At 37.6% G+C, this 20,731-nt stretch overlaps 1 pseudogene; it reads left to right on the forward strand.

Annotated features, from left to right (window-relative positions):
• Window positions 1-908: 908 nt before the first annotated feature.
• On the forward strand, window positions 909-8,491 carry LOC127218690 (60S ribosomal protein L7-like; annotated as a pseudogene).
• Window positions 8,492-20,731: the final 12,240 nt, after the last annotated feature.

Here is a 20,731-nt window from a genome sequence, read left to right on the forward strand (position 1 = left end):
ATTTCTATCCTGACTCAATCTTCCTAGTCACATGTGCTTTCCTCTCCTTCCCTTCTCTTTCTCCTAGTTCCCTCTCCATTCACTGCCTCCCCCCACTTCCCATGTGCTATGGGGACTTGTCCCTTCCCTTTTTGTGAGGGACCTTATATGAATCTCTTAGAATACACCTTGTATCCTAGTTCTTCTGGCAGTTTGAATTATATTGCCTCAACGCTTTTATACTTCCATTGTCACTGTATGTGTAACAACCTCTTTCTTATTTTTCTGGTGTTTAAATATTTTAATTCATTTAACTATATATGATATAGTTTGGGGATGGTCTTTTTAAATGATACCACAAATGTGATGTTCATATATGTTTATATATGCTTCTTCCATGTGCCTGACTATTGCTAATTTTCTTTTCAAAATGAGCCTACCTGATTCTACTTCTCTGCCTTGCATGAACCCACTTGACGTCTCATAAGTATCTTTGAACCATCATGTTTAGTACATGCCCACTAATTTTGTTTTGTAAAGCTTTGTCACATTCCCTAATCAATGATGTCAATAATTGCCTTACCCAGTTTTACCTATTCAATAAAGTGTGTAAGTACACAAATTCTATTATAACAATCGAATACTTATAAATGGTGTTTAGTTTCCTTCATCATCCATTTCTATAATAATATTCATCCTAATTTCATATTATTTTCAAAAGGTTTTCCATTTGTGTGTTTTATTTGGATTTCTTTTCTTACTATGTAAATATGTCCCTGTACATACTAACTCCTCTGAAATGCAAAATGGTAACATTTTAATAATTATGTTTTATTGCTGATTAAACCTATCTCTATTTTTTATTTTATCATTATTTTTTTTTTGCATTGGACCCTGCATACAAATAAATACAGAAACCTTATAACACAATGAGGTGAGTAAAAAAAGGAGACTTAAATAAACTGCTTGTATTTATGTATGTATTGTGTATATGTCCTTATGTGTAGGGGTACATGTATGTGTGGGTGTAAGTAGAGGCCAAAGGTCAACTTTGAGTTTTGATTCTTAGACATTAGCCACCTTGTTTTTATGATATGGTGTCTCTCATATACTTGGAACTTGCTGTGCAGGCTAGGCAGATGGCCTTTTAGCCTCGAGATCTACCTGTCTCTATCTTCCCAGAGCTGGAAATATAAGCACATGCCACCATTCCCTGCTTATTTCTTTATTTATATGAAGGGTTTAGGCATCAAACAGTGGTGCTTATGCCTATAGCACAAGTACTTTACCTAATTAGTCATCACCTCAGCTACTAGATTATATCCATGTTAAGAACATAAATGGTTAGTCACAAGAGAAACAATCTTTTGACTTAAATCTGAAGACTACACACTTTGATTCACATATTTTGTGAAAATATTTTCATATGCAATAGCATAATGAAAAAAAGGAACCACAGTTCAGAGATATGAAGAGTCCTGTTTAAGAGACAGTGCAGGTTTCAATCAAAATTGCAATACTCAAATTGTAATTGCAGATGTGTTATAAAATTATAAAAATTATCTTCTGACACTGGAGAGATGGATGGCTCAACAGTTGAGAGCACTGGCTGCCCTTCCAGAGGACCAGGGTTCAATTCCCAGCACCCACATGGTAGCTCACAACTCTCTGTAATTCCACTTCCAGGGCTTCTGACACCCTCATAAAGATATATTTAAAGGCAAAACAACAATAAACATAAAATAAAGAAAAATTGTTAAAAATATTAAAAAAGTAACTTCTGAATATCATCTGGATTTCTCAAATCACCATTTAAATTTTATTCATTGTTTTTTAAACAGAAAGAGGAATGGTTTCATTATGAGATTTTCTTATGTCAATTTCTCTCTCTCTCTCCTCTCTCTCTCTCTCTCTCTCTCTATATATATATATATATATATATATTATGCATACATATATGTATATAATCATTGTAATCATTACATTTTTCTAATTTTCTCTTCATATTCCTTTTTCATTAATTATTCTAATTTTCCCATGTCATATTTTGTACTGTTTTTTGTCACTATCCAAATCATTGTTGATGGTTTCACCTATCATTGTTTCCTTTGTACAATTCTATCCATTGTACAATATATCTTCTCTCTGCTATTCATAATATAACTGGGACACAACTTGTTCTTAAATTTTAATTAAAATTATTTTTTTCCTTTTTAGTATTTAGACTATAATTACAACATTTCCCCTACCCTTTCCTCTTTGAAAACCCTCCCATATATCCCTCACTGCTCTCCTTTGAGCTCATGGCCTCTTGTTTTCATTAGTTGTTATTTTATGGTCCCAGCTTTTGCCTATAGTTCATTATGGAGGGTTAAGGCTTCTTGGCCTTTTTCTTGTCCACTTTGGCACATAAACTATTGTCATCTTTGTTGAGCTCACATTTTGGAAGGTACTGTATTTTTTTGTTTTATATCATCACTGCATGGTACCCATTTTAATTTTTTTTTAATTTGGTAGTCTAGGACGTTAGTAGAGTGGGATGTAGAATATGAAAATCCATAGAAAGTGTGGATAGTTTTCTAACAGTTTCAATTTTAAGAAAATATTAACCCCTTCTCTGATATTGAGATCGATAACATGCTACCATAGAACCCTTGACAAGTAGCTGATGGAAAAAGAAACAGACACCCACAGCTAAACACTGAGCCAAACTCCTGGAATTCAGTTGCAGAGAAGGAGAAGTGATAAGAAAATGTGGACAAGTCCAGGCTACATAAAGCCACAGAGACAGGTGGCATGATAGCTGGGAAACCAACATTATAAAAACTCGGACCCCCTATACATGGGTCTCAGGTAGATGGCATGGGCAGTCTAAGGGACCTCTGACAGTTGATCCAGGATATATCCCTAATGCATGAAATGACTTTAGGGGCAAATTCCCCATGGAGGGATACTCTTTTAGTCTAGAGGCAGGAGGAAGGACCTAGTATGTACTTCAAATTAATTGACAGATGTTGATGATCCTTCCAGGAAGACACCACTCTCCCTGTGGATTTTGTGGGAGGAATGGGATGGAAGGGGGCATGGGACTTAGGGAGGGCAACAGAACAGTGATTGATGTGTAAAATAAGAAAAAATATTAAATGTACATGAAAATATTTAAGAACAAATAGTTAAGGAGCTGGAGAAAATTCTTGAGCAGTTAAGATCACTGGCTGCTTCTCCAGAGGACCTAGCTTGGTGGCTCACAGACACATATAACTTAAATTCCAGGGGATTTGATGCCCTATTCTGGTCTCTGCAGAACCTGTATATACATAATACATATATATTCATGCAGTAAATATATTCACATATGGATCACTGCCACAGAGGTTGGAGCCAACAATCTTTCCACCTTCAGGGAACTACCTGGAGCTGCTCTGAGCACACTAGACCTGAGCTATCCATGCCAGAACACCAGAAATCCCCATCCGCCAGTCTCTGACTCCCACAACTGGTCTTCTACGGTCTTCTACTTGAGATCTGGGCTCCAACCCGAGATCCACATATCCCTGTCAGGCCACTATGAGGTCATGCAGCCTGGATCCTTGACCCCCATGGAAAGACCTGTACTAAAGAGGCCTCAGCTGGAGAGTGCCAGGCCCCAGTTAGATACACCTATCAGTGTAGAAACATCCTGAGTTCCAGCCTTCAGGATCATTGACCACCATTACCAGTCTTTGGCTGGAGCCTGTTATTTGACCCCCATCCCTAGGACCCTACCTGAGGAGAGACCTCCTAGAGAGCTTGAACCAACAAGAGCTACAGACATTGAAACTCTGACCAATGTAAGCCCACCTGGAGAGTACCATAGAGAGAGAGACCCCACCTACACCTATTGGAAGAAGCTATAGGATTATGGCAACACGAGAAAACACCTAACAATAGAAAGGCAAGCATACGACCACCAAAATCTAGGGACTCTACACCAACTAGACCTGAACACCCCAAAGCAGATGAAGAAGAAGAGAATGACTTAACAAATATCATCATAAAAATGATAGAGGCCCTCAAAGAAGATGTGAAAATGCCTTAAGGAATTGGAGAAAAAACAAACAAAAATTGGAAGAAATGAGCAAATCTCTTAAAGAAAGTATAGAATGCAGATATGATAGCTTACATAAGTGACCCAAACTCTACCAGGAAACTCCTGCAGCTGATAAACACCTTCTGCAAACTAGCAGGATACAAGATAAACTCAAAAAAATCAGTAGCCCTACTTTTTTTAGACGACAAAGAGACAGAGACAGGAATCAGAGAAACATCACCCTTTACAATAACCACAAGCAACATAAAGTATCTTGCTATAATACTTACCAAACAAGTAAAAGACCTGTATAATAAGAACTTTGTGGCTCTAAAATAAGAAATTAAAGAAGATACCAGAAAATAGAAAGATCTCCAATGCTCTTGGATAGGTAGAATAAACATAGTAAAAATGGCAATCTTGCCAAAAGCAATCTACAGATTCAATTCAGTCCCCAGTAAAATCCCACCACAATTCTTCACTGACCTTGAAAGGATAATAATCAACTATATATGAAAAAACAAAAGACCCAGGATAGCCAAAACAAACCTATACAGTAAAAGAACTTTAAGAGGCATTACCATTCCTGACTTTAAGCTCTACTACAGAGCTATAGTTCTGAAAACAACCTGGTATTAGCACAAAAATGGACAGGTAGAAGACAGGAATCCAATTCAAAATCCTGATATTAAACCACACACCTATGAACACCTGATTTTCAACAAAACACCTAAAATTATACAATGGCACAAGGAAAACATCTTCAACAAATGGTGCTGGCACAATTTGTTGAGGGTGTGTAGAAGACTGCAGATAGAACCATGTCTGTCACCATGCACAAAATACAAGTCCAAAAGCATCAAAGACCTCAACATCAATCCAGCGAAATTGAACCTCTTAGAAGAGAAAGTAGGAGGTACCTTTGAACAAATTGGTATAGGAGACTGCTCCCTTATCATAACTCCAGGGGCACAGACACTGAGAGCAAACATTAATTAATGGGACCTCTTCAAACTTAGAAGCTTCTCTAAGGCAAAGGACACAGTGGACAAGATGAAATGGCAGCCCACAGACTGGGAAAAAATGTTCACCAATCCTATGACCTACAAAGGGCTGATCTCCAAAATATACAAAGAACTCAAAAAACTAGTCAACAAAATGCCAAATAACCCTATTAAAAATGGGGTAAAAGACTGAAGCAAGAATTCTCAATAGAGGAAATCAAAAAGTCTGAAAGACATTTAAGAAAGTGCTCAACATCCTTAGCTATCAGGGAAATGCAAATCAAAACAACTTTGAGATACCATCTTACTCCTGCCAGAATGGCTAAAATTAGAAACACCAATGACAAGTCATGCTGGAGAGGATGTGGAGAAAGGGGAACATTCCCACTGCTGGTTGGAGTGCAAATTCCTACAGCCAATTTGGAGATCAGTATGGCGGTTCCTCGGGAAAATAGGAATTAGTTTACCACAAGACATGGCAATCCCCCTTTTAGACATATACCCAAATGATCCACATCCATACAACAAAGACATCTGTTCAATTATGATCACAGGAGCACTATTTTTAACAGCAAGAACCTCGAATCAACCTAGATGCCCCTCAATTGAAGAATGGATAATGAAGAGGTGACATATCTACACAATGGAATAGTATTCTGAGGAAAAGAAAATGGTATCTTGAAATTTGCAGGCAAGTGGATGGCACTTGAAGAAACCATCCTGAATGAGGTAACTCATTCACAACTAGAGGAACATAGTATGTTCTCACTCATATATGTATTTTCGACCTAGAGCAAAGGATCACCAGCCTATAATGCATACCACCAGAGGAACTAGGATACAAGTTGTATTCTAAGAGATTCATATAAAGTCCCTCACGGAACCGGGAAGGGACAAGTCCCACAGCACACAGGGGAAGTGGGGGGTGGCAGCGAATGGAGAGAGAAGTAGGAGAAAATGAGGTGGAGGAAAGGAAAACACATGCAACTAGGAAGATTGAGCCCGGTTAGGAATAGAAGACAGGAGAGAGAGAGAGCAGGAGAGAGAGAGAGAGAACATAAAAGAGGGAGCCAATATTGGTTTGAACACAAAACAAGGTCGAGAGAATTACAAGACTGCTGCCAACTAACAATTTGAACTTCCATGGAAAGGCTACCATAAATGCCCTTCACGGAGAGTGAGATCAACAACTAAATTATCCATGGAAAACTCAACTAATGCCTGTTGGAAACAGGAACAAACACCTATACATAAACACTGAGTCGAAGTAGAACCCAGATGCAGATGGAGAGGAAAAGACCAGGCAGCAGAAACACATAGAGACAGCTTACCTGAACAAGGAGAAGCTAACTGGCCACCAGAATGATAGCTGGGAAGCCAGCATGGGACAGACTCAGGCCCCTCTGAGTATGGGTCTCAGCCAGAAGGACTGAGCATTCTAAGGGACCTCAGTCAGTGGAGCCAGGATGTATCCCTGCTGCACAAAAGAACTTTGAGAACACATCCCCATGGAGGGATTACTGCCTTAACCTAGAGACAGGAGAGAAGCCCTAGTCACTACTTCACATGACCTTTCAGATGTACATAACCCGTACTGGATGGCATTCCCCTACATATGGAATCCAGGTTGAGGGATGGGAGGGGAAGGTGGATAGGGTGCATGTGAGAGGGCAGAGAGGGTAAAAGGGAAGGAGGGAGGGAGGGGGAACTGGGATCGACATGTAAAATAATAAATAAGAAATAAAATGCTTTGAGTCAAAAATTTAAGTTCAAGGACAAGTTACTGGGGAAAAGGATTTCTATTTTTGTTTCCACAGAAAATGAAAAGCTGTGGATTCCTTCCAGACTAATGTGGTTTGATCAAGCCAGACTGCCTGAAACAGAAAGCAGGTGATCCTACATTCAAAACAGGCAGACAAAGCAGCCTTGCGGACTACAGCTGGTATTTCCACATCTTCTTAGAATCCCCCATGACAGTGCCCCATACCAGCAGGAAGCAGTTTGGATAGAACGATGCCCATATTCCCAAATATTGTCTATAAATATTTGTTTTCATTTAAATTGACTTGTTTATAAAAAAAAAAGAAAAAAAAGAAGAAAGTACAAAAAAGATAAGAAAAAACTGCTAAAGGAAATGGTTGAAACTTGAAAACTGAAATAGAGACAAAAAAGAAAACACAATCTGAAGGATTACTGTATATAGAAAAACTGGACAAATGTCAGGAGCTACAGATACAAGCCTAATCAACAGAATACAAAGGTTGGAAGAGAGAATAATAGGCGCTGAAGATAACCTAGAGAAATCAAACAAATCCTTAACAAAAAACATCCAGAAAATGAGAAACACTGTGAAAAGGCCAAACCTAAGAATAATAGGCATAGAGGCAGGTGAAGAAGCCCAGCTCAAAGGTGCAGAAAAGATATTAAACAAAATCATTGAGGAAAACTTTCCCAATCTAAAGAAGGACATGCCCATGAAAGTACAAGAAGCATAACAAAAACTAAGTAGATTGGACTAAAGAAAAGAGACCACATGAGACATAATAATCAAAACACCAAACGTACAGAATAAAGAAAGAATATGTATCCTCTCTCCTTGCCCCCCCTCCCCGGAATGGAAGGAGCCATGGAAGCCGCACCAGAGAAGAAAAAGAAGGTTCCTGCTGTGCCAGAGACCCTTAAGAAAAGTAAAGGAATTTCGTGGAGCTGAAGGTGAAGCGTTTCTGGAAAAAGTTTGCACTGAAGATGCTCTGGAAGGCAGGGAAGAAGCTCATCTATGAAAAGGCAAAACATTATCACAAGGAATACAGGCAGATGTACCAGATGGAGATTCGCATGGCTAGGATGGCAAGGAAAGCCAGAAACTTCTATGTGCCTGCAGAACCCAAGCTGGCATTCATCATCTGAATCCGAGGTATCAATGGTGTGAGCCCAAAGTTCTGCTAGGTGTTGCAGCTGCTCTGTCTTTGTCAGATCTTCAATGGCACCTTTGTTAAGCTCAACAAGGCTTCGATTAACATGCTGAGGATCGTGGAACCATACATTGAATGTGGGTACCCCAACCTGAAGTCAGTAAACGAGCTCATCTTCCAGAGTGGCTATGGCAAAATCAATAAGAAGAGAAGTGCCTTGAAGGACAATTCCTTGATTGCTCGAGCTCTTGGTAAATTAGGCATTATCTGCATGGAGGATCTGATCCATGATATCTACACAGTGGGGAAACACTTCAAGGAAGCCAACAACTTCCTGTGGTCCTTCAAATTTGTCTTCTCCACGGGGCGGGATGAAGAAAAAGACCACTCACTTTGTGGAAGGTGGTGATTCTGGCAACAGGGAAGACCAGATAAACAGGCTTATTAGACGGATGAACTAAGGTGCCTGTGGTATTTTTGTAATCTGGTCAGTTAATAAACAGTCACAGCTTGGCAAACTTAAAAAAAAAAAAGAATATGTAGAGCAGTGAAGGAAAAATGCAAGGTAACATATAAGGCAGACCTATCAAAATTACACCTGACTTCTCCTTGGAAACTCTCAAGGCCAGAATGTCCTGAATAGATGTTCTACAAACATTAAGAGGACACAAATGCCAGCAAAAGCTACTATACCCAGCAAAACTCTCAATCACTGTAGACTGAGAAAACAAGATATTTAATGCAAAGCCAGATTTTTCACAATACATATCTCCAAATCCAGCCCTACAGAAAGTTCTAGAAGGAAAACTCCCACCCAAGGAATTTAACTAAACTCAAAAAGACATAGACATCAGATAATCCCACATCACCAGAATCCAAGGGTAAAGCAAGACAAATATATTCACAATACCACTGCTAAAAACTAATCTAAAACAAACAAGCATTAACAATCAATGGTCCTCACTCTCCCTCAACATTAATGGTCTTAAGTTGCCTGTAAACAGACACAGGCTAACAGAATGGATATGAAGACAGAATCATCCTTCTGCTGCATTAAAGAAACACATCTAAGCTTCAAAGAGAGACATTTCCCCAGGGTAAAAGGCTGGGCAAAGATCTTCCAATCAAATGGACCCAAGAAGCAAGCAGGTGTGGTTATCATAATATCCAACAAGTTAGACTTCAAAGTAAAATTAATGAAAAGAGATGAAGACGGTCATTTTGTATTCATCACAGGAGAAATACATCAGCACAAAGTCTCAATTCTGAACATCTATGCCCCAAATACAAAGGCACCCACATTCTTAAAAGAAACACTATTAAAACTCAAAGGTCACATAAAACCTCACACACTTATAGTGGGAGAGTTCAACATGCTACTCTCTCCACTAGACAGGACCACCAGTCTTAAACTCCACAAAGAAACAAAAGAAATAGCAGAAGTTATGTCTCAATTGGGTTTAACAGACATGTATAAAACATTCCGTCCAAACACAAAAGAATATAACTTCTTCTCTGCTCCACATGGAACCTTCTCTAAAATTGACCACATACTAAGCAATATAGCAAACCTCAACATATCCAAAAAGAATGGAATTGTCCCCTGTATCTTATAAGACAACTATGCTTTAAAATTGGAATTCAAACATTTTATGTTTCTTTACTACAATCGAACAGGTTGTAATCTTGTCTTATAGATAACAAAAGGCTGAGGAAGTGAGCCAAGACATCTTTTAGACTTCAGCATCATTTTAGCCAAGATTTTCATTTCATAGGCTAGGTGTTAACTAAGAAATCCTATGATAAGGCCATTGGAGTTACTTTCTTAGGAATAAAATTTATAATCAATGTCAAAAAAATTGTAATTCAACAACAACACAAATTGCAGAAAACCTACAAACTCATGGAAACTTTACAATGCACAATTGCACCATACCTGGGTCAAAGAGAAAATCAAGAAAGAAATTAAGGACTTCCTAAAATTCAACAAGAATGAGGACACAACATACTCGAACTTATGGGACACCATAAAAACTGTGTTACAAGGGGAGTTAATTGCACTAAGGGCCCATAGGAAGGAAACAGAGAATGGTCATATTAGAGAATTAACAGCACAATTGAAAGCCTAAGAACAAAAAGAAGCAAACTCACCCCAGAGAATTAGAAGCCTGGAAATAGTCAAGTTTAGGACTAAAACAAATAAAATAGAAACCAGGTGAACAATACAAAAAAATCAATGCAACAAAGAGCTGTTTTTTTTTTTTCAAGAAAATCAGCAAGATAGACACACCTTTAACCAAAATAACAAAAAAGCAGAGAGAGAACATGCAAATTAATAAAATCAGATACAAAAAGGGAAACATAACAACAGACACATAGGAAATCCAGACAACATTAATGTCATATTTTGAAAAACCTGTACTCCACAAAATTTGAAAATTCAATGGAAATGGACAAATTTCTGGATAAATATCACTTACCATAATTAAATCAAGTACAGAAAAACAACTTTAATACACCTATAATCCCCAACAAAATAGAAGCAGTCATCCAAAGCCTTCCAACCAAAAAAAAAAAAAAAAAAAAAAAAGCCCAGGGCCAGATGGCTTCAGTGAATAATTCTACCAGGAAATCATGGAAGAGTTAATACCCATACTACTCAAATTGTTCCACATAATAGAAACAGAAGGTTCATTACCAAACTCTTTTTATGAACCCACAATCTCCTTGGTACCCAAGCCACGCAAGGATACAACCAAAAATGAAAACTACAGACCAATATCCCTGATGAACTTTGATGCAAAACTTACTGGCAATACTCAATAATATACTGGCAAACAGAATCCAAGAACACATCAGAGAAATCATCCACCATGACCAAGTAAACTTCATCCATGTATTGTAGGGATGTTTCAACATATGAAAATCTATCAATGTCATCCTCCATATAATAAAACTGAAAAAGAAAAACCATATCATCATCTCCAAAATGCTGAAAAAGCCTTCAACAACATTCAACACCGTTTCCTGATAAAGGTCTTGGGGAGACCAGGGATGACAGGAACATACCTAAACACAATAAGAGCAATATATGATAAATCAAAATCCAATAACAAACTGAATGGAGAGAAACTTAAGCCGATTCCTCTAAAATTAGGAACACGACAAGGGGGCCCTCTCTCTCCATATCTCTTCAATATTGGACTTGAAGTTCTAGCTAAAGCTGTGAGACAACAAAAGGAGATCAAAGGGATCCTGTTTGGAAAGGAAGAATTCAAACATTCTCTATTTGCAGATGATATGGTAGTTTACATAAGCGACCTAGAAAACTCTACCAGGAAACTCCTGCTTATAAACACCTTAAGAAAACTAGCAGAATAAAAGATAAACTCAAAAAAAAAATTAGTAGACAAAAAGGGGACGAAAGAAATCAGGAAAACATCATTCTTTTCAGTAGCCACAAACAACATAAAGTATCTTGGGGTAACACTTATCAAACAAGAGAAAGACCTAGGTAATAAATACTTTGTGTCTTTAAAGAAAGAAATTAAAGCTGATATAAGAAAATGGAAAGATCTCCCAATGCTCTTGGATAGGTAGGATAAACTTAATAAAGATGGCAATCTTGCCAAAAGCAATCTACAGATTCAATGCAATCCCCATTAAAATCCCAGCACATTCTTCACTGACCTTGAAAGGATAATAATCAACTTTTATGGAAAAACAAAAGACTCAGCGTAGCCAAAACAACCCTGTGCAATAAAAGAACTTCAGGAGGCATCACCATTCCTGACTTTAAGCTCTACTACAGAGATAGGTTCAAGAAATTACTAAGGAGGAGTCAACATGGAGAGATGGGAGAGTGCAGATGCCAGCTCTACTCTCCAGTAAGATGAGGCCACGTGGGAATATTTAGGTTAATAGAAATGTGTTAATAATTAAGGCAGAGCTAGCCGATAAGTAACTAGTACCTGGCCAACAGCATTATATCTAATACAATGTCTTGGTGTGGTAATTGTGGCTGGCGCCGCATTGGGTCCAGGCTGGCAGGACAAACTTTACTCATAAAAATATGGTGCCCAAAGTGGCTAATAAGAACTTCCATTTGAAACTTAATAGAAACTTAAAAAAAAATGGTTTTATAAACAAAAATCCGACAAAAGCAAGGCTTCTTGGTAGCAGCATTTTTCTCAGTTGAACTCATTTAAGGGAGATTTCCTGACTCAGCATAAGCAGCAAAAAAACCACATGGCTTTTAAGAAACTGTGCTAACAATTTATTGGTGTGTATACGAGCTGGCAATGGCAATGACCATATCTCCAAGCCGGTAGCATGCTAATGGATGGCAGAGTAGACCAAGGCAGTGAGCACAGCTCTCAGTTCTGGCTATAAAATACACACCACCATCTTGGATAGACAGTGGCTTTTATTTTAGCAATATTGGTTTTTACCAGATAAATACTCATGGCCATAAAAAGATAAAGATTTACAATAAGACAGATTCACGTTAAGAAAAAGCACTAAAGGTTTACAGTGTGTTCTAAAATATATGTAGGCTTGGGAGAGAAAACGAATAAAATGGTTTTAAAAATACAGCAAGGAGCTGGGTGTGGTGGCACACATCTTTAATCCCAGCACTGGAGAGACAGAAGCAAGCAGATCTCTGTGATTGCAAAGTAAACCTGGTATGCACAGTGAATTCCAAACAGGTAAAAGTTACACAGATAAACCCTGTCTCAAAAAATGAAAAATGAAAAAGTAAAAGAAACAGAGTAATAAAAAAGCCACGTAAAGATTGAAAGCATAGAGAAACTGTGGATAATATAAACTATTCTGTTGTCTTAAATTGTGTGACTGCTGAGGAAATAACAACAACTGATAAAACAAATGCTGCTGGATTAATTCAATTTATATATTTTAAAAATACTTTGACTTCAAAATTTATGTCCAAGGACAAGTTACTGGGGAAAAGGATTTCTATTTTTGTTTCCACAAAAAATGAAAAGCTGTGGATTTCTTCCAGACTAACATGGTTTTATCAAGCCAGACCCCCTGAAACAGATTCAAAGGTGATCCAACATTAAAAACAGCTTGAACAAGGCAGCCTTGCAGACTATATCAGGATTTCTGCATCTTCTTAGGATACCCATGACAGCGCCCCCTACCAGCAGGAAGCAGTTTGGAAAGTATGATGCCCAAATTCCCAAATATTGTCTATAAGTGTTTGTTTTCATTTAAATGGTGTTGGTTATAAATGGTTAATGACCACAACAACTCTCTTTTTAAAGGTAAAAAGGGTATTATTGTATAGATATGAATACTTTCTTTTGGAATGGATTTTCATTTATTGATACATTTTAAGGTCAATCTTGTGATATGTATCTATCTCCTCATGTTTAGATATTGTGTAGAAATGTAATGTATAACACAATACAGATTATAGACAGTATCTATGATAGTTAATTCTTATAGTTAATTTAGTTAAGATTTCTAGATATACAGACATGTATTTGAGATGAATAGGCATCCTTCAAAACTTGCAAAGACCTACAGAATACGGCATTTAAAATGGTTAAGGTTTTACTTTGCAGTGAGACATAAATTCTCCTAGCAATACCACCTGCATCATAAAGGAAGATGGACATTGAAGAAACACGTTATGAAGTTTACTTTCAATATAGCAAGTTTAGCCATTTAAACAAGATACTACTCTTTTGTGGACTGTTTCACTTTATACTATATAAACTGAACATGCAGGACCCACATGAAAGTGACAGCTGAAACAAGATAAATAGTGATATGTCGTTCCTGCTTCATGGAAGAGACTGCCAGACAGTCTGCAGGACACAGAAAAAAGTGACTGACAAACTACCAATATAAGAAGACAGTTTAAAGTTTCCTGCTTTACTGAAGAGTCTGCAAGATGCACTATGACCTATGGGCTGATGATGGAAGATTACAGAAGAATTTTGGGTGACAGCCAGGCAGTGAGTTGTCTCTGTCATTTCTAGATTTATATACTAAACTTCTGTGGTCTTTGAAAGCGTTGAAGACACATAGTTATGGTTATACTTGGTTAGGATTAAAGATAAGTTCCATATAGGAATTTAGACTCACAAAGATAGAATAGATGATGGAATATTTTCTTAAATCTTACAAAATGTTAATGGACTAAATATTGTTAACTGTGATTGTTATTTGATAACTGTTGTGTAATATATTTTGCTATGTTAAAGTTTAAACCCTTTTTTTATTTTAGACATAAAAAGAGGAGATGATGGGAGATGTCATTCTGTAAATATGTTTCTTATATTGGTTATTTAATAAAGCACTGTTGGCCAAAAGGAAAGCAAGAGGAGGAATTATAAGACAAGGAGGAAAGAGGAAGTAGTAGGGAGGGTTCAGCATGGGGAGACTGGAGAGAGCAGAACCTCCGGGCCCACTCTACAGTAAGATGAGCCCACGTGGAAACACTTAGGTTAATAGAAATGGGTTAATACTTAAGACAGAGCTAGTCGATAAGAAGCTAGTAACAGGCCAACAGAATTATATCAAATACAGAGTCTGTGTGTTTTAATTGGGGTTGGAATGGCTGTGGGACCAGCGGCAGGAAAAACTTTACACATTACAGAATGGAAGCTGTAATCCTGATATTAACATACACACCTACAAAAGCCTGTTTTTGTTTTTGTTTTTGTTTTTGTTTTTTTTTTTTTTTTATCAAAACAGCTAAAAGTATATAATGGGGTGAGGAAAGCATCTTTAACAAATAATACTGGCACAATTGGATGATGGTGTGTAGAAGAGTGCAGATAGATCCATGTCTATTGCCACTCACAAAATTCAAGTCCAAATGGATCAAAGACCTGAACATAAATCCATCTACACTGAACCTCTTAGAAGAGAAAGTGGGAGGTACCCTTGAACAAATTGGTATAGGAGACTGCTTACTGAACATATCTCCAGTAGCCCAGACACTGTGATTGACAATTAATAAAGGGTACCTTCTCAAATTTAGAAGCTTCTGTAAGGAAAAGGACAAAGTTGACAAGACCAAACGGCAGCCCCGAGACTAGGGAAAGATTTTCACCTATCTGACATTTGACAGAGGGCTGCTCTCCAAAATATAAGAAGAACTCAAGAAACTAGTCAACAAAACACCAAATAACTCTATTAAAAATGGGGTACAGAACTGAAGACAGAATTCAAAATAGAGGGAATCAAAAAGTCTGAAAGACATTTAAGTAAGTGCTCCACATCCTTAGCTATCAGGGAAATGCAAATCAAAACAACTTTGGGTACCATCTTACTCCTGCCAGAATGGATAAAATTAGAAATACCAATGACAACTTATGCTGGAAAGGATGTGGAGTGCAAACTCTTACAGCCATTTTAGAGATCAGTATGGTGGTTCCTCAGGAAAATGGGAAGTAATTTACCTCAGAACTCGGCAATCCCCCTCTTAGGCATATAACCAAATGATCCCCATCCATGTAACAAAGACATGTGCTATGTTCATAGCAGCATTATTTGTTATGGCCAGAACCTGGAAGCAACCTAGATGCCCCTCAACTGAAGAATGGATAAAGAAGATGTGGCGTATCTTCACAATGGAATACTAATCTGTGGGGGGAAAAAACAATGGAATCTTGAAATTCGCAGGCAAGTGGATGGCATTTGAAGAAACCATCCTGAATGAGGTATCCCAGTCACAAAAGAGGAATATGGTATGTACTCACTCATATATGGAGTTTAGACATAGAGCAAAGGATCACCAGCCTATAATTCATACCGCCAGTGTAACTAGGATACAAGATGGATTCCAAGATATTTACATAAAGTACCTCACAGAAGGGGGAAGGGATAAGTTCTCCAGAGCACATGGAAAGTAGGGGGGCAGTGAGTGAAGGTGTAACTAGGAGAATGAGAAGAGGAGGAGAAGAAAGCACGTGGGACTAGGGAGACTGAGTCCGGAGATGATTAGAAGAGTGAGGAGAGAGAGAGACAGAGACAGAGACAGAGACAGAGAGAGAGAACATAAAAGAGGGAGTCATTATAGGTTTGAAGTTAAAACTGAACCTATAGAAATGTCCAGAGACCTACAAGACTGCCTCCATCTAACAATTTGAGCAACAGTGGAAAGGCTACCATAAATGCCCTTTCCTGGTAATGAGATCAATGACTATCCACCATCATGGAGCCCTCATCCAGTACCTGTTTGAAGCAGAAGCAATCCCCCACAACTAAACACTGAGCCAAACTAGAATCCTGATGCAGAGAGAGAGAGGACAAGAACAGATTGCAGAAACATAGAGACAGCTGTCCTGAACAAGGAAGAGCTAACAGACCCAAGACTGATAGCATGGAATCCAGGATGAGACTGACTCAGAGCCCCTTAACATGGGTCTCAGCTAGAGGCCTTAGCTATCTAAGGGACCTCAGACATAGAAACAGGATGTATTCCTGGTGCCCAAAATGTCCATGCAGGCACATCCCCCATGGAGGGATACTCCCTTAACCTAGAGACAGGAGAGAAATCCCTATTTCAAATGACTTGACAGATCTACATTTACTCACCTGGATGGCAAGCCTTACATGTGGAATTGGGGTGGGAGGATGGGAGGGGAGGGTGGTCAGGGTGCATATGAAGGGAGAGAGAGGGTAAGAGGGAGGGAGGGAGAGGTAACTGGAATTGATATGTAAAATAAAAATAGAAATAAAAATATTTATTCACATACATAAAATAAATATATAAAATTCATTTTAATAACCAATATTTCAGATATTCTTTACCTTATACCACTCTTGCTGCAACAAGATAAATATTCCATGTAATACTTCATATTTCCAATATTCATTCAGTCATGCAACAAATATTTATTTAATAATTTCATGATGTGAATACTATTATATATTCTGTTATCATATGATTATATTGATGAACAAGTTAGAAAATTTTTTCCTGTTTCTATGGAGATTCCATTCTATGGAGTAACAATAACTCTATTTAAGGAATAAACAAAGTATTAAAGAAGTGATAACTTGCCTTATTTGTTCTTAATGGAATTAGGTGGTGAAAGTTACTTCAGAACAGATGGTAATGTGTAAACATTTTACAAGCATGTGTTTAAATCATACGCATACACACACAGCCATGTCCTATCCAGGTAAAATCATTTGAAACACAAATAACCTTGATTTTGTAAGTATAAAACAGAAGGTTAGTGGCTAAGGAGATGTCTCACTTGATAAAGTTCTTGCTGTACAGTTTAGCATGAGGACATAAGTTCTGATCTCACCTAGTACCTAATGAAAAGTCCAGGTACAAGGATACACATATTTTTAACTATAGCATTTTGGTGTAAGGTATAATAGGAGGTCCCTGTTGCTTGCCAGCTAGCCAGTCTAGTCAATTGGCAACCTTAAGTTTCAGTGAATGATGTTTTTCAAAAAATAAATTGGAGAACAGTTTGGTATGAAAGCTAATGTAACCTTCTAGTTACAATGTACACATATGCATGTAAACCACCAACACCTAAATGGACACTCATACATCACACATTCATACACATGAGCATAAGCACATGCATACAAGTCAGGTTTTCTAAGTCAGAGTGTAGCCTGAGGTGTTGAAATTAAGCCTTGCCTTATGTACAACAGAAAATATGAACATAAAGCGCCAAATTAAGTTATGTGAAGAACAAATATATCTCAGCAAAATAAGAAAGAACAAGTTCAGCAGTTCATATGGCAAAGTTCAGAAGTTAGATTGCTTGTGTTTGTAAAAGGCACAGTTTTCCTCATAGATTCCAGAAGACATTTTGCTCAATTTCCATGTGCTTCTGCTTATTTATTTATTTATTTCCTTGTGTGTGTGTGTGTGTGTGTGTGTGTGTGTGTGTGTGTGTGTGTGTGTGTGTGTGTGTGTGTTTTATATTCCCTAGTTCTCCAGCAGGAATCCTGCAAAGTCGGCCAATGAATTTGATCTCTGGATGCTTTGCTTTTCTCAGATGATGAAGATTTGTCAGATATCAGTATCAGGGAAAAGAAAATGGTTGACAGAGAGACGCTGAGGCTCAGCATTTTATATTATTCATAAACTCAAGATAAATAATCTTTTACCTCTAGTCACGTAATTCTTGCAGGGTTTTGAATATTTGATATTATTGATAATCCTAGGTAAGTTCAGGGCAAATATCCTATTAGGATTACCAAAATATTCTCTGATTCTATACTTAGTCTGTAATATTTACATCAGAACCTGACACAGAAAGGCATTCCAAGCTGTCTATACACTGTCTTGTTGACTCTCTAAGCAGCAGTTTTATCCAGCTGGTCCTGATTTGCAACATCAGTCTCAACTGAAAATTCCCCAGTACCAGGAATGTTATATTTGCTGACAAGGACAATAGAAAAAGAGGCATCAGAGCTAAAAGGAAGATGCCTATACTGGGAAAGCTTACAATGCTATTTCATCTTCCTCAGTGTCTGTGCTATTGGTGTTGTATATAGGAAGTCATCTCCTGTGCCAATTTGTTCAAGGGTACTTCCCACTTTTTCTTCTAAGGGATTCTGTGTGGCTGAATTTATGTGAAAAATCTTTGATCCATTCAAACTTAATTTTTGTGAATGAAAATAGATACAGATCAATCTGTAATCTTCTACATGTCAGCAGCCAGTTATGCCAGCACCATTTGTGGAAGATGCTTTCTTTTTTTTTTTTTTTTTTTTTTCATTGTATAAAGTTAAATTCCTTGTAAAAAAAAAAAAAACAGGTGTACATAGGTGTTTAGATTAAGATTAATATCAGGGCCCAATGGACAGGACTACCAGACAGAAACTTAACAAAGAAATAAAGGAACTAATAGAAGTTATGCCTCAATTGGGATTTAGATATTTATAGAACATTCCATCCAAACACACAAAAAAATATACCTTCTCATCACCACGTGGAATCTTCTCTAAAACTGACCACTTATTCAGCAACAAAGCAGATCTCAACAAATACACACACACACACACACACACACACACACACACACACACACACACACACGGAATAACCCCATGTATCTTTTGGGGTCACCATGGTTTAAGTTAGAATTCAACAACAATGACAAATTTCTGAAAGCCTACAAACTTATGGAAACTGAACAATGCTCAATTGCATCACTCCTGGGTCAAGGAAGATATAAAGAAATTAAAGACTTCCTAGAATTCAATGAAGGCATAACATTCCCAAACTCATGGGGCACTTTGAAAGCAGTGCTAATAGTAAACTTCATACCACTAAGTGCCCACATGAAGAAACTGGAGAATAGTCACAGTAGAAACTTAACAGCACACCTGAAATCTCTAAAACTAATAGAAGCAAACATTCCCAGGAGGAATAGATGCCAGGAAATAATTAAATTTAAGGCTTAAATCAATGAAGTAAAAAGAAAGAAAACAACGCAAAGAATCAGTGATCCAAAGAGTTGCTTCTTCAAGAAAATGAAAAAGATAGATAAATTTTATCCAAACTAACCAAAAGGTAGAGAGAGAACATACAGATTAGAAAAATCAGAACTATATAGGGGGACATAACAATGGACACTGAGGAAATTCAGAGAATTTTTTCTGGTCATATTTTGAAAACTTATACTCCACAAAATTGGAAAATTTAAAGGAAAAGGACAAGTTTCTGGATAGGAATCACAAATATTAAATCAAGAACAGATAAGCAATTTTAATAGACCTATAAGACATAGTGAAGTAGAAGCAGGCATCAAAAGTCTCCCAACAAAAAAAGTCCAGGGCCAGATAGTTTCAGTGAAGACTTTCTACCAGAAATTCTAAAAAGAGCTAATACAAATACTCCTTAAATTTTTCCATACAATAGAAGCATAAGGGTCATTGCCAAACTCTTTTTACAAGGCGACAATTACATTGGTACCCAAACCACATAATTCCCCCTTCTATATATACTAAAGAGATTAATTCTATAAGTTTTATTAATCTGGAGAATCCTAATACAGAAACTCAAATAAAATAACAAAAATTTTATCTTGTAAATTGATAGCAACATTTCCTGAAGTATCATCACTCAGCTAAACACTAAGTCCTAATTTTCTTTTTTTTTTTCTTTTGTTTTTTTTCTTATTATTTTTCCATTTTTTTTTAAATTTTATATAATCCAGTCCATTTAAATGAAAATAAACATTTATAGACAATATTTGGGAATTTGGACGTTGTTCTTTTCAAACTACTTCCTGCTGGTAAGGGGCGCTGTCATGGGGGATTCGAAGAAGATTCAGAAATCCTGGTTGTAGTCTGCAAGTCTGCCTTGTACAAGCTGTTTTGAATGTTGGACCACCAGAGACTCTGTTTCAGGGGGTCTGGCTTGATCAAACCACATTAGTCTGGAAGGAATCCACATCTTTTCATTTTCTGTGGAAACAAAAATAGAAATCCTTTTCCCCAGGAACTTGTCCTTGAATTTAAATTTTGGAGTAAAGCATTTTTTTTAATTTAATTTATTATTTTACATGTCGATCCCAGATCTCTCCCTCCCTCCCTCCTTCCCTCCCTCCCTCCCTCCTTCCCTCCCTTTTACCCTCTCTGCCCTCTCACCTGCATCCTAACAACCCCCCATCCCCCCAGCCCAACTCCACATGTAGGGGAATGCTATCCACCTGGGGCCATGCAGGTCCAACAGGTCTGGTGAAGCACGGACCAGGGCCTCTCTCTTGTCTCCAGATCAAAGCAGTTAATCCCTCCCTGGGGGA

This window comes from Phodopus roborovskii, unplaced genomic scaffold (genome assembly GCF_943737965.1).
Source record: "Phodopus roborovskii unplaced genomic scaffold, PHOROB, whole genome shotgun sequence".
Lineage (NCBI taxonomy): Eukaryota > Metazoa > Chordata > Mammalia > Rodentia > Cricetidae > Phodopus > Phodopus roborovskii.